Source organism: Salvelinus fontinalis, chromosome 15, assembly GCF_029448725.1.
Source record: "Salvelinus fontinalis isolate EN_2023a chromosome 15, ASM2944872v1, whole genome shotgun sequence".
NCBI classification, from domain to species: domain Eukaryota; kingdom Metazoa; phylum Chordata; class Actinopteri; order Salmoniformes; family Salmonidae; genus Salvelinus; species Salvelinus fontinalis.
Window position 1 is genome coordinate 36,579,450 of NC_074679.1, and position 14,999 is coordinate 36,594,448.

The following is a 14,999-nucleotide window of genomic DNA, read 5'->3' on the forward strand; positions in this document are numbered from 1 at the left end:
AACCCTTTCAGTATGATTAATATACAAAGAGCAAAAGAAGCTTCTGTGGCTGATGAATAATGACAAGTAAACATGCATCATACGGTCTACATCTTCTCTCGGAATCATCAACAAGTGCACAACCATCTGAGTTGTTCAGCGTGTTCTATAGAAAGCAAGACATGAGTTCCTCCCGTGTTCTCCCCTTCTCGCCTTGCACAGGAAGTCCAAGTTGAGTTGCCAAAGACCTGAAGTTATGACAGCCAGACAGCAGACAATGTAATGCAATCATGTAGATGTATCTTTATTATGATGATGTGGAATGTAGAAACAGCCCTAATCTATCTCAGCCAGTGTGTTTATTATTTCCCTCGACGTCGCCAAGTCAAATACTGATCTATGGTTCTGTACCAAATGGCACCCTATTCCCTATCGGCCCTGGTCAAAAGTAGTGCACTACATAGGGAATAGGGTTCCATTTAGAATGCAAATCTAACTTATGACCTAAATATAAAACTGGAAGAGGAAAATCAACCAACCATTTTAAAAAATACACTTAAACTGGTGAGATCATAGCACAGACAGGAATCACAGTATACTACTGTGAACACGTTCTAGTGTTTGCATCCCAAATGGGACCCTATTCTCTACATAGTGCACTAACTTCCTTCCTTCGTCCTAATATTTATTAATTTCTTATTTCACTTAAGACTTGTGTGTATTGTTGTGAATTGTTAGATAATACTGCACTGTTGGAGCTAGGAACACAACCATTTCGCTACATCCACAATAACATCTGCTAAATATGTATATGCTACCAATAACATTTGATTTGACCTATGGGCCCTGTTCAAAAGTAGTGCACTAGACAAGGAAAAGGGTGTCATTTGCGATGCAAAATATGTGAAGCAGCGTGCTAACAGTAAAGGCTCACTAGGCTGGGCTGAACCATACAGAGAGCAGCCTATCCCTTGGGGCTTCCCCATCACATGCCTGTCTCTGTCTGTTAATGACAGGCAAACCAGAGCCAAGCTCCCACTCCCAGCCCAATGATGTACTGAACTCTATCCAACCATAGGCACTTCACTGCTAGAAGTCCATACCAACGGATGAGAATAAAACACATAATGTGTGTGGGCTTTACTTCCTTTCATCATCAGTCTTTCTGGCCCTGCCTCGATGGAGAAATGTAAGATGTGCTTAGCTATCATCACCTACACACTTCATCTATGTTGAGATGGAGGTGCACTGATTGATAGTGATTCATACATATACATGATTTACATTTGCAGTTAATCTAATCAATCCTACCCGACAGACTCCTGTCTGTCTTATCCTTGTCATCTGAGAGATGGAGATCTGAAGCTCAGACCCCTCTGATTCCATGTCAACATCACCAACATGGATCGAATGATAAGCTGGGTACTGTAAGAGCGTTAAGCGCAACACAGCCCTCCCCTTAGAAACCAGAACGTTTAAAGTGGAATCAATGATCCAGCAGCATTGCGAAACACAGGACAAACTTTTAGGCTTCACATAAGAGAGAGTCAGGCTGTCCAGTACAGTTCAATGAGGTTAGTCAATCACACCATGGGATGGGTTTTTCCTTAATGAACCCAGCAAATCCACTAAACGATTTAACCGGCATCAATATGTAATCAAATGGAAGTAAAGTGTGTCTACCTAGTACTCGTAGCTCGGCGCAACAGTAGATACTAGATTTATAAAAACACGCACATTTTACCATGTGACACATTCACTCACTGCATGGATGGAAAACTAGCTCATCTGATTGTCAGATCCCATTATACTGGAGATGATCTAGACACCAGCATTCGAACCACTGGGTGAGGAAAGTAAACAAGGACAGAAATAGAGACGCGTGTGTCTGTATCTGAGGTAAGGGGCAATTTCCCATTCACAGGATATGAAAACAAACCAGGGCTGCATCCCAAATTGTTCCCTATTCCCTATGTAGTATACTCGTTTTGATCAGGGCCCATAGGGAATAGAGTACCATTTGGGACGCAGACATACAAGTCATATAGCCTAGCAAGTGACATGTGTGTTACATTTTGGTTGGAGTAGGGGCCATTTGGAATTGATTTTGGTCGGGGTATTTTGGGGCTCTCCTGACAGAATGCAATTGGAATCAGATCGCTCAGACTGCAGATTGGAGCAGTCCGGGTCTAGAGAGTTGCTGAGATCAATATTAGCAGGGTGCCGACAGGCCAATCTGCCCTTATTTCCCCTGGGCAATGCTAAAGGGGTCATAGTTTAAAGCCCCTAGGGGGATGCCTCCATCCCTCTCATTAAATAACCAAAAGGGCAGAGAGTCCCTGGTCCCTGCAGGACTGGAGTTACACACACACACACACACACACACACCTACCTGATCCCACCCTCTTGTTCAGCAATATCCTAGCTATCTCCCAATGTTATACAGAATGCCACTGCAACAGATACAGTTGAAGTTTACACACACTTATGTTGGAGTCATTAAAACTCCTTTTTCAACCACTCCACAAATTTCTTGTAAACAAACTATAGTTTTGGCAAGTCGGTTATAACATCTACTTTGTGCATGACACAAGTATATTTTCCAACAATTGTTTACAGACAGATTATTTCACTGTATCACAATTCCAGTGGGTCAGAAGTTTACATACACTAAGTTGACTGTGCCTTTAAACAGCTTGGAAAATTCCAGAAAATGTCACGGCTTTAGAAGCTTCGGATAGGCTAATTGACATGATTTGAGTCAATTGGAGGTGTACCTGTGGATGTATTTCAAGGCCTACCTTCAAACTCAGTGCCTCTGTTTGACATCATGGGAAAATCCAAATAAATCAGCCAAAAATAAATTGTTGACCTCCACAAGTCTGGTTCATCCTTGGTAGCAATTTCCAAACGCCTGAAGGTACCACTCACCTGTACAAACAATAGTATGCAAGTATAAACACCTTGGGACCACGCAGTTGCCATACCGCTCAGGAAGAAGACGCGTTCTGTCTCCAAGAGATGAACGTACTTTGGTGCGAAAAGTGCAAATCAATCCCAGAACAACAGCAAAGGACCTTGTGAAGATGCTGGAGGAAACAGGTACAAAAGTATCTATATCCATAGTAAAACGAGTCCTATATCGACGTAACCTGAAAGGTTTGCAACTGCACATGGGGACAAAGATCGTACTTTTTGGAGAAATGTCCTCTGGTCTGATGAAACAACATATAACTGTTTGGCCATAATGACCATTGTTATGTTTGGAGGAAAAAGGGGGAGGCTTGCAAGCCGAAGAACACCATCCCAACCGTGAAGCACGGGGGTGGTAGCATCATGTTGTGGGGGTGCTTTGCTGCAGGAGGGACTGGTACACTTCACAAAATAGATGGCATCATGAGGCTGGAAATTATGTGGATATATTGAAGCAACATCTCAAGACATCGGTCAGGAAGTTAAAGCTTGATCGCAAATGGGTCTTCCAAATGGACAATGACCCCAAGCATACTTCCAAAGTTGTGGCAAAATGGCTTAAGGACAACAAAGTCAAGGTATTGGAGTGGCCATCACAAAGCCCTGACCTCAATCCTATAGAAAAGTTGTGGGCAGAGCTGAAAAAGCATGTGCGAGCAAGGAGGCCTACAAACCTGACTCAGTTACACCAGCTCTGTCAGGAGGAATGGGCCAAAATTCACCCAACTTATTGTGGGAAGCTTGTGGAAGGCTACCCAAAACGTTTGACCCAAGGTAAACGATGTAAAGGCAATGCTACCAAATACTAATTGAGTGTATGTACATTTCTGACCCACTGAGAATGTGATGAAAGAAATAAAAGCTGAAATAAATCTCTCTACTATTATTCTGATATTTCACCTAAGACAGGGAATTTGACTAAGATTAAATGTCAGGAATTGTGAAAAACTGAGTTTAAATGTATTTGGCTAAGGTGTATGTAAACTTCCGACTTCAAATGTATATAGCCAAGCTGTCGTTACTCATTGTGTATTTATTATTACGTTTATTAGTTTTCTTTCTCTCTGCATTGTTGGGAAGGGCCTGTAAGTAAGCATTTCACTGTTAGTGTACATTTGTTGTTTACGAAGCATGTGATGAATAATATTTGATTTCATTCGATTTTCTGAGCTCATCCTCTTCCACAGGACCTTGGATAACCCCCGCCCTCTTCCCTTGTTGCCAGGGCTGTTTCCGATTCAGTGCCCTGCATTACATGTGCTAATCCAGCAGGATGAGTCGCTGGGATTGAACAGGGACCAGTGTGAGTAATGACTTTTTCCAGGCTAAGCTTCGGATGCATGGGGCCCCCAGCTGCCAATCAGAGATGGGTGGGAGTCTCTGGGCTGTGTGGGGGGGGGGGGGGGGGGGGGGGGGACAGCACAGACCGGAGCTGCTTCCTGAGTAATCATACAGGGGCTAAGCGTCTAACGGCATCCATTCAGCCATCCATCCACATGGAAACAGATGTGTTATTAAGCAACTAAGGAGGATATATTCAATCATGACACAGCCAACTGGCCATTGCCCTCCCTCTTCATTGGAAAGTAGTGATATGCCAACTACTAACTCAGAACAGTCAGGCCAGAACAAGGCCAAAGTTCCTGGCCCCATTGACTTGACATTTCTTACCTTTCTCACAGCCTAGCCCTAGTACTCACTTTGCTGTTATGAAAAACTCCACCTTATTTAAACACACAAAGTCAAGGCAATTGCCAGACCAGAGTTCCAGTCACAAACATAACACTGGTAAAAACTACTAGAAAAACCACAATGACACCCAGACGTCCTAAAAACAACAGTGCAGTGGTGCACTTATGATAAACAACCCGACATGCAAGCTGTGTGTGTGTGCGTGCATTTGTTAGCACACCCTGGGCAGTCATGTATTCGAGTCTCATTCCATTCATAATAGTTTTTCTGTTCAGGGTTCACAGTTCACACCTCATAGAGACAGACGGAGTGTTGTTTTCCATTGAGTCACAGGACACACACATTCTGAGCACAAACCTGCCTAAATACAGAGGGAGTCAAATTCCACTGTGCCTGTAGCCTACTACTCATACTTCCCTAACAGTTAGTTGTCCATAATGAAACAGAAGCAGCCACAGATTTCCACTGTGATCCATTACTATGCTACTAGTGGTTGTTGTTACCTTGTTGTTTGGCCTAGAATAATATACAGCCAGAAGAGTTTTGTTTCTCTTTCAATTAGAAAGATGTTAACAATCTTACCTTTATACACAACAGCAATAGATCCACTTATATGATTAAACATCCATGCTATAATGTCCAGTCCAGGCAGTTAAGCAAGCTCCACAGTAAAGAGCGAGGCCTGCTCTGCTCTATACAGGCAGGCAGACAGAGATAGTAGAGACTAGAAAGTGTGAAAGGCGCTGAATATAGGGCTTCCTACAACTCAAGCAGTGAGATCACACCATCACAGAACAGGAGAGAAACGCATCCAGCTCCAGCCTCATCCAGAAGAGCTACCAGAAAAGACACAGACCTCTTCAGCTTGGACATAGCATTATGACATCCATGGGTTGAGTCAGTGAAGCGTGGTCACGTAGCTGTAGAGTCGAGCCAACTACTGTAGGCTACAGGACCCGTGTGTGCTCCCAAAAGATCTCCCGATCAGTCACAAACTATCCATCACACAGAACTGTCTCACTGGGAGCTATCAATCTATCCAAGAAAAGTCTCACTCCAATCCCGTAAAGTCTCCACGGTGAAACAATCTGTCGAACTGGCTACACAGAGCACAGAGGCAGCCAGTCCAGACTGGTCTGAGACTACGGACAGAGACACACAAACACACAGATGTTGGCTCCTGCTGCCGCTTCTGTCAGCCAGCCCTCCTCCCCGGGCCTGCCACCCCCCAACCCCCCCGCCCCCCCCCCAGTGACCAGCCGTATTTCTATTGGAGAGAGTCAGAGCTGGGCTCCTCCCACTGCTCTCAGCTTTCTTTCTGTTCCAAGTCGAGTTCCGAGTGAGTGTGAATGTTGGATCACGGGAGAGATATCTTAGAGAGGTTGTGTGTGTGTGTGTGCATGTTTGCATGTCTGTGTGATATAGGATAGCTGATAGCTCCAAATGAAATGTTCCCACAGGCTTCTGTGTGTGTTCCTCAGCGTCATTTCATTGTTTTCATCCTGCACAGCCCTGTTTCATGAAGAGAGTTTACAAACCTAAGCTTAGGACAACAGCTGGAGAGGATAACATTAAGGTAGCAGATGTGCACTGATAATATAAAGCTTTTATCCCAATAGTTTCAAGATTATTTGTATTCATATGCCACTGACGACCATCACTGAAAAGGACGCCCTCACTGACATAACACACCTTCTACTAGGCTTCTAAAATGAGACAATGGGAAGGAATGTGGATATTTACAGCAGCCAGTTCAAAACAGATAGCTGATGATAGTCCATGCAGTGCATTCAGTATTATAACCAGAATCAAGGGCAATTGTGTTGTGAGTCTGAACCATTTCCTGCTCTACTGACTCTGCTGAGAGAAAGATCAATACCCTTAGTGACATGGATCATCCATCTGTTCATATTGGGTTTCACTAAGCAGGAACTATTTTGTAAGAGGTTGAAATCGCATACCAAAACGTGTATCTATCATGGACAATTAATAATTGTACAGACTAAAGTATATTGAGCTACAATACTATCACCAACAATTGATCATTTCACAGACTATACATACTGTACATTGCGCTACAATGGCTGTCGTCCTGCCTTCCATCCACCAGACAGAGAGAGGCAGAGTTCATGTCCTATAATTTTCCCAGAATACTTACCCATCAAGGCAGTGATGAGGGCTTTCCTCTCCAAGAACATATCACATTACCATCCTGTCCAGTCTGTCTGACACACACATCTGCGTCTGAGGTAATCCTTTCTATTAGGTGGCTTTAAGACTACATTTCCAACCAACCACCACCAGTGATGTTTTGACTTAGATCGTGATTCAAGTGGTTAATCACTTTGGGCTAATCATAGCCATTACCATTTATTTAATTGAATCATTTCAAATTTCATACACAGACAGAGTTTCTTTCCATCCACGGCTGTAATTCTTTCCTCCTTTGGCAGTATTAACATTATCTGATCTAACCCTGTATTTATACACCAACATTATATAAAGATGAATGTTGTATGGTGAGGGAGGTTCTAAATGGTTGTTGATGTTTCATCTCTGTCCTCTGTCAAGAAACACTGCATCTGATTCTCATGGATGTCAACATAATTATTTATTTTTTTAAATAAGAAAAATGACAATATTTTAAATGTCTACAAAGTGACAGTTCCTTTGGTTGAGACCTAGCACTTTTGACATCATTCTAGATGGGTGTACCTCACCCATTTGACTCATATCAATGTACATTTAGAGTACTCCACTATACTGACTACAAGGTAAGTAGTGGGCTACTCAGTAAGCAAATGGAGCTCCTCAGTGGGCTATAATAAGTAGGGGTCTACTCAGTAAGTACTGTAGTGGGCTGCTCAGTAGGTACTGTAGTGGGCTGCTCAGTAGGTACTGTAGTGGGCTGCTCAGTAGGTACTGTAGTGGGCTACTCAGTAGGTACTGTAGTGGGCTACTCAGTAGGTACTGTAGTGGGCTACTCAGTAGGTACTGTAGTGGGCTACTCAGTAGGTACTGTAGTGGGCTACTCAGTAGGTACTGTAGTGGGCTACTCAGTAGGTACTGTAGTGGGCTACTCAGTAGGTACTGTAGTGGGCTACTCAGTAGGTACTGTAGTGGGCTACTCAGTAGGTACTGTAGTGGGCTACTCAGTAGGTACTGTAGTGGGCTACTCAGTAGGTACTGTAGTGGGCTACTCAGTAGGTACTGTAGTGGGCTACTCAGTAGGTACTGTAGTGGGCTACTCAGTAGGTACTGTAGTGGGCTACTCAGTAGGTACTGTAGTGGGCTACTCAGTAGGTACTGTAGTGGGCTACTCAGTAGGTACTGTAGTGGGCTACTCAGTAGGTACTGTAGTGGGCTACTCAGTAGGTACTGTAGTGGGCTACTCAGTAGGTACTGTAGTGGGCTACTCAGTAGGTACTGTAGTGGGCTACTCAGTAGGTACTGTAGTGGGCTACTCAGTAGGTACTGTAGTGGGCTACTCAGTAGGTACTGTAGTGGGCTACTCAGTAGGTACTGTAGTGGGCTACTCAGTAGGTACTGTAGTGGGCTACTCAGTAGGTACTGTAGTGGGCTACTCAGTAGGTACTGTAGTGGGCTACTCAGTAGGTACTGTAGTGGGCTACTCAGTAGGTACTGTAGTGGGCTACTCAGTAGGTACTGTAGTGGGCTACTCAATAAGTACTGTAGTGGGCTACAGTAAGTAAGGGGCTACTCGGTAAGTAGTGGGCTACTCGGTAAGTAGTGGGCTACTCGGTAAGTAGTGGGCTACTCGGTAAGTAGTGGGCTACTCGGTAAGTAGTGGGCTACTCGGTAAGTAAGGGGGCTACTCGCTAAGTAAGGGGGCTACTCGCTAAGTAAGGGGGCTACTCGCTAAGTAAGGGGGCTACTCGGTAAGTAAGGGGGCTACTCGGTAAGTAAGGGGGCTACTCGCTAAGTAAGGGGGCTACTCGGTAAGTAAGGGGGCTACTCGGTAAGTAAGGGGGCTACTCGGTAAGTAAGGGGGCTACTCGGTAAGTAAGGGGGCTACTCGGTAAGTAAGGGGGCTACTCGGTAAGTAAGGGGGCTACTCGGTAAGTAAGGGGGCTACTCGGTAAGTAGTGGGCTACTCGGTAAGTAGTGGGCTACTCGGTAAGTAGTGGGCTACTCGGTAAGTAGTGGGCTACTCAGTGGGCAACAGTAAGTAGTGGGCTAATCAGTAAGTAGTGGGCTACTCAGTAAGTAGTGGGCTACGCAGTGGGCAACAGTAAGTAGTGGGCTACTCAGTAAGTAGTGGGCTCCTCAGTAAGTAGTGGGCTACTCAGTGGGCAACAGTAAGTAGTGGGCTACTCAGTGGGCAACAGTAAGTAGTGGGCTAATCAGTAAGTAGTGGGCTACTCAGTAAGTAGTGGGCTACGCAGTGGGCAACAGTAAGTAGTGGGCTACTCAGTAAGTAGTGGGCTCCTCAGTAAGTAGTGGGCTACTCAGTAAGTAGTGGGCTACTCAGTAAGTAGTGGGCTACTCAGTAAGTAGTGGGCTACTCAGTGGGCAACAGTAAGTAGTGGGCTACTCAGTGGGCAACAGTAAGTAGTGGGCTACTCAGTGGGCAACAGTAAGTAGTGGGCTACTCAGTGGGCAACAGTAAGTAGTGGGCTACTCAGTAAGTAGTGGGCTACTCAGTGGGTAACAGTAAGTAGTGGGCTACTCAGTAAGTAGTGGGCTACTCAGTAAGTAGTGGGCTACTCAGTAAGTAGTGGGCTACTCAGTGGGCAACAGTAAGTAGTGGGATACTCAGTAAGTACGGGGCTACTCGGTAAGTAGTGGGCTACTCGGTAAGTAGTGGGCTACTCGGTAAGTAGTGGGCTACTCAGTGGGCAACAGTAAGTAGTGGGCTACTCGGTAAGTAGTGGGCTACTCAGTGGGCAACAGTAAGTAGTGGGCTACTCAGTAAGTAGTGGGCTACTCAGTAAGTAGTGGGCTACTCAGTGGGCAACATTAAGTAGGGGGCTACTCAGTAAGTAGGGGGCTACTCAGTAAGTAGGGGCCTACTCAGTAAGTAGGGGGCTACTCAGTAAGTAGGGGGCTACTCAGTGGGCTACATACAGTAAGTCGTTGGAATACTCAGCAAGTCGGGGGGCTACTCAGCAAGTAGGGGGACACCAGTATTGGGCTATTTTTTCCCAAAAATGTACACGAAGCAGATCAAAATCATTGGGTCTTTAAAAACCTGGTTTACATAAAAAAATGGCTTGGATATCCCATATCACATCGAAAGGCTGTATATCTGTAATCGGAGCAGTGTTTTTTGCAGACAGGTGATATGACTGTGCGCGTTCGTCCATCAATGGCATTCATCTACAGTCTCCATAGACATACTGTACACTGACAGTGTGTCAGTCAGTCCCAGAAAGGGAATGTATCAAGGCTGGTTTGTTTCATTACAACGGTGATGGTGGCCATGTTATTTACTAGGATCCTGGCAGGCAGCAGGCTGGGTGGATGAGACTGAGGGAGAGCTGTCCATAGCTGTCTGGCTATGGACAGGGGAATGTGAGTCTGTCTGACCACTGACCAGTTTGTATCAGCCAGCCACTGAGCCTCTGCAGAATGGGCAAGCAGCCTGAGATAGCCAGACCAGCCCAGGGTGGTGACTGCTGACAAACACTGGTTCCCTCTCGGAGGCAGTCAAACCCTGCTCTGTGTCTATGACATGGACATAGTCCTTTTTCTAGAGGAGAGAGCGGCTTTGCTGAATCTATAGAATAGCTCATGGTTCGTAGATTGCTGACAAATGGCTCCAGTGCCTTTTGATATCATGGGCTACTTTTCAATGTAATTACCTTTTTGTATGTCCACATACTAGTGTAGGCCAGACCACCAGTTATAAGAGAATGTTGCAAAAGTTATTAAACAGGAAGCCCCTCTTTTTGTGTACGACCACTAATAAATGATTCGTTGCACAGTATGCACAGACGAGGTTGCTCTCTGGTGGCCTAGTTAGTTGGCAATTATACCCTGTATGTGTTGTGATCGAATGATACGTTATTTTTCAACAGCCTAATGAATGTGACTTTGTACATCTAGAGGGCTTTGCAGAGAGAGAAAGAGAAGCATCTAGAGCCTTATCCATTTGCTCATTAAAGAATATTCTGGTAGCAGGAGAAACCCTTTTTTATTCCTTTACTTGGCAACTACCTGAGAAAATAAACATGAGCATGAATGCTGCTGGCTATTATCTGGGCAAAGGTCAGTCCTCCACAGAAACACTAGCATGCTGTTTACTGACTGGAGTGGATGGAGACTACTGTACATGCCAAATGGCACAATATTCCCTATTTGGTGCACTACTTTTGACCAGGGCCCATAGGACTTTGGTCAAAAAAGTAGTGCACTATATAGGGTGCCATTTGGGACAAACAAAGTTACTTACTAGGGCCGGGACGATACCAGTGTCGCGATACTCGGTAGGAAAAACACGGAGCGCATTTAACTTCCGTAGGCTAACAGTCCTAATGTTGGAAAGAAACATCATTATGTTGTCATCAAGAATCACATTTATTTATTTTCCGAGTTATAGCACCCACTATTTTATGACAGTGATATCAAGTGTGGTGTTTTATGCATGCTTCCAGACATTCCAACATTGTTTTGGAACCACCTAAGCTGTGTTTTTGCAAACAATTCCATGAAGGGAGTGTCTTGTTTTTCCCTCTCGGCGTGCCTGGACAGAATAGGCTAATCCATCGAAGGTGTGCCACATTCACCTCAGTACCCCTACGTGAGCCCTATACTACGAATCAAGTTCGAGGAGTTAGCAAGGCAACTTTGGATAACCGTTACCACAAAAGTTTCTCACCTTTTAGCGAGGTACATTTTATGGCAATGAATCCTTCAGAACTAACCTGCTCCGGGGCAGGCTAACTCAGGGCTAACTCCATTTATCCTGAATGATGTGTTTGAGCCACAAGTTGAGGACCAATGAAATCGGATACCCTCCCACTCGCAAAGATTGCATCATAATCCAATTAAATTTGAGGACTGAATAAATATATTATATCAAAGTTCTGTGAGAATTTTTGTACATTTGTTTTATGTTAAAATATCAATCACAGCATTTGCTTTCCAAACTAAGTTTTTCACGCGATTGTATTTTGAAATTTGCAAACTGACAGCTGCAACCAACCAGACATACACTGCGTATACAAAGCATTATAAACTCTTTCCATGACAGACTGACCAGGTGAAAGCTATTATTATTTATGTCACTTGTTTAATCCACTTCAAATCAGTGTAGATGAAGGGGAGGAGACAGGTTAAAGAAGGATTTTTAAGCCTTGAGACATGGATTGTGTATGTGTGCCATTCAGAGGGTGAATAGGCAAGACAAAAGATTTAAGTTCCTTTGAACTTCGTATGGGAGTAGATGCCAGGCGCACCGGTTTGAGTGTGTCAAGAACTGCAACGCTGCTGGGTTTTTAACCGCTCAACAGTTTCCCGTGTGTGTCAAGAATGGTGCAACACCCAAAGGACAACCAGCCAACTTGACTGTGGGAAACATTGGAGTCAACATGGGCCAGCATCCCTGAGGAAAGCTTGACACCTTGTAGAGTCCATACCCTGACGAATTGAGGTTGTTCAGAGGGCAAAACTTAATATTAGGAAGGTGATCCTAATGTTTTGTACACTCAGTGTATAATCCATAGATGGCAGTTCCCATTCAAGTTGAGAGTGGCAGCCATTTCTAGTGTACCCATGAGTTTAACAGTCACCTTGCCAGGGTTAGAGGTTACAAAACCCTTCTATTGATTAGGTCTATGGCCACAACGCAACAAGCTGTTCCACAGAAGAAGTAGGGATAGAAGTAGGACAAAGTGTTTTTTCATTGATAAGCACTCCCGAGTGGAGCAGCGGTCTAAGGCACTGCATCTCAGTACTTGAGGCGTCACTACAGACACCGTGGTTCGAATCCAGGCTGTATCACAACCGGCCGTGATAGGGAGTCCCATAGGGCGGCGCACAATTGGCCCAGCGTCGTCCAGGTTTGGCCGGTGTAGGCAAACATTGTAAATAAGAATTTGTTCTTAGCTGACTTGCCTAGTTAAATTTAAAATAGATATTTTTTAAAGACGGCATTTAACGATAAATAATCAAATAAAGACGGCACATCTAAAAGCCTATTTCACACCTTAGCCTGCTGAATTTGCAAGATAACTTTTCTGTGGTTAATATTTTGGCACAAACTAAAAATGTGGCACTGGATTCATGTTTCAGCATTGTCTCAAATAAGAGTTTGGTGTTCGACTAGCCATGTGCGACATACACACACAGTTACAAGCCTGCTAGAGTTATCAGCAGGCGGACGAGCAATATCCACCGTCGTAGTACGGACCAAGCCTGACCTGGAATGTGAATTTAACTGAAGCTGGTTTCATAAAATCCTGAATAGATCTAGCTTGCTTCGTAGTATACCACTCTGCAGTATCGTCACACCCTGGAGACAAATCTCACTAAGAGTCTTGATCTGACACAATCAATAACACTTAAATGTCACAATCACTCATACACACTTTCAGCTGTACCAAACATGATGACAAACGTCTGCTGTGGTGGATAGAGCTTGGTTAGCTATAGGATTACATCAATTAAAATAGTGGAAAACATCACCAGGATGTCACCACTAATCATCAACAGTTTTATGAAACATCAGAACATGAAAACCCTCCCACTGTGAGAATTACAGTTGGCTGAAACACATGGCACTGCTTTTATTTGGGTCCCAGTCGTGCTGTGGCACAGGCTGTGCCCTTTCTCTGTCCTCAGCAGGGCACTTTGGTCAGTTGGCTGCTGCCTCATTAGCATGCTAAAGTGAGCGGTCAGACACAGCGCCTTCAGAAAGTATTCATATCCCTTGACTTAGTCCACATTGTTGTGTTACAGCCTGAATTCAAAATGTATTAAATCTACTTTTTGTCTCACCCATCTACACACAACACCCCGTAATGGAAAAGTGAAAACATGTTAGAAATTGTTGCAAATTTATTGAAAATTAAATTTGACTAATTTACATAAGTACCTTTGGCAGCAATTACAGCTGTGAGTTTTTCTGTGTAAATCTAAGAGCTTTGCATACCTGGATTGTACAATACTAAATATACATTTTACAATTCTTCACGCTCTGTCAAGTTGTTTGTTAATCATTGCTAGACAACCATTTAAGTCTTGCCATAGAGTCTTAAAACTAAAATTGCCTTGAAAAATGTTCCTAGGCCAATCAGTAGCATTCAATGTCGTCTTGATAAGCAAGTCCAGTGTATATTTGGCCCTGTGTTTTAGGTTATTGTCCTGATGAAAGGTGAATTTGTCTCCCAGTGTCTGTTGGAAAGCAGACTGAACCAGGTTTCCCGTTAGGATTTTGCCTGTGCTCTATTCCATTTTTTTTTTTTTACTCCCTAGTCCTTCTCGATGACAAGCATACCCATAACATGATGCAACCACCACCATGCTTGAAAATATGAAGAGTGTTTGATTTGTCCCAAACATAATGTTTGTATTCTGGACAAAAATAGAATTTCTTTGCCACATTTTTTGCAGTTTACTTTAGTGCCTTCATGCAAACAGGATGCATGTTTCGGAATATTTTTTATCTTGCACAGGCTTCCTTCTTTGCACTCTGTTTTTTAGGTAGTAATGTGGAGTAACTGTAATGTTGATCCATCCTCAGTTTTCTCTTATCACGGCCATTAAACTCGGTAACTGTTTTAAAGTCACCATTGGCCTCATGGTGAAATCCCTGAGCGGTTTCCTTCCTCTCCAGCAACTCAGTTAGGAAGGACGCCTGTATCTTTGCAGTGACTGGGTGTATTGATAAACCATCCAAAGTGTAATTAATAACTTCACCATGCTCAAAGGTATATTCAATGTCTATGTTTTACCCATCTACCAAAAGGTGGCCTGATGGACCTTACAGATAATTGTAAACTCAGCAAAAAAAGAAACATCCCTTTTTCCAAGACCCTGTCTTTCAAGGATAATTCGCAAAAATCCTAATAACTTCACAGATCTTCATTGTAAAGGGTTTAAACACGGTTTCCCCTGCTTGTTCAAAGAACCATAAATAATTAATGAACATGCACCTGTAGAACGGTTGTTAAGACACTAACAGCTTACAGACGGTAGGCAATTAAGGTCACAGTTCTGAAAACTTAGGACATTAAAAAAAGGTGCCTTTCTACTGACTCTGAAAAACACCAAAAGAAGGATGCCCAGGGTCCCTGCTCATCTGCGTGAACGTGCCTTAGGCATGCTGCAAGGAGGCATGCAGATGTGGCCAGGGCAATAAATTGCAATGTCTGTACTGTGAGACGCCCAAG

At 43.9% G+C, this 14,999-nt stretch overlaps 1 protein-coding gene across 4 annotated transcripts in view; it reads right to left on the reverse strand.

The window, feature by feature from the left end:
• Positions 1-14,999, reverse strand: part of LOC129811880 (disheveled-associated activator of morphogenesis 1-like) — an 85,365-nt gene that overhangs the window by 59,065 nt on the left and 11,301 nt on the right. Inside the window, exon 1 of one of the 4 annotated variants that reach the window (XM_055863588.1) lies at positions 5,501-5,814. The exons of 2 other annotated variants lie outside the window; for them this stretch is intronic. The gene's annotated coding sequence lies outside the window, so the exon portion shown is untranslated. Of the gene's footprint in view, positions 1-5,226; positions 5,815-14,999 lie in introns of those variants that run through there. One more of the 4 variants, XM_055863587.1, reaches the window with a different exon arrangement.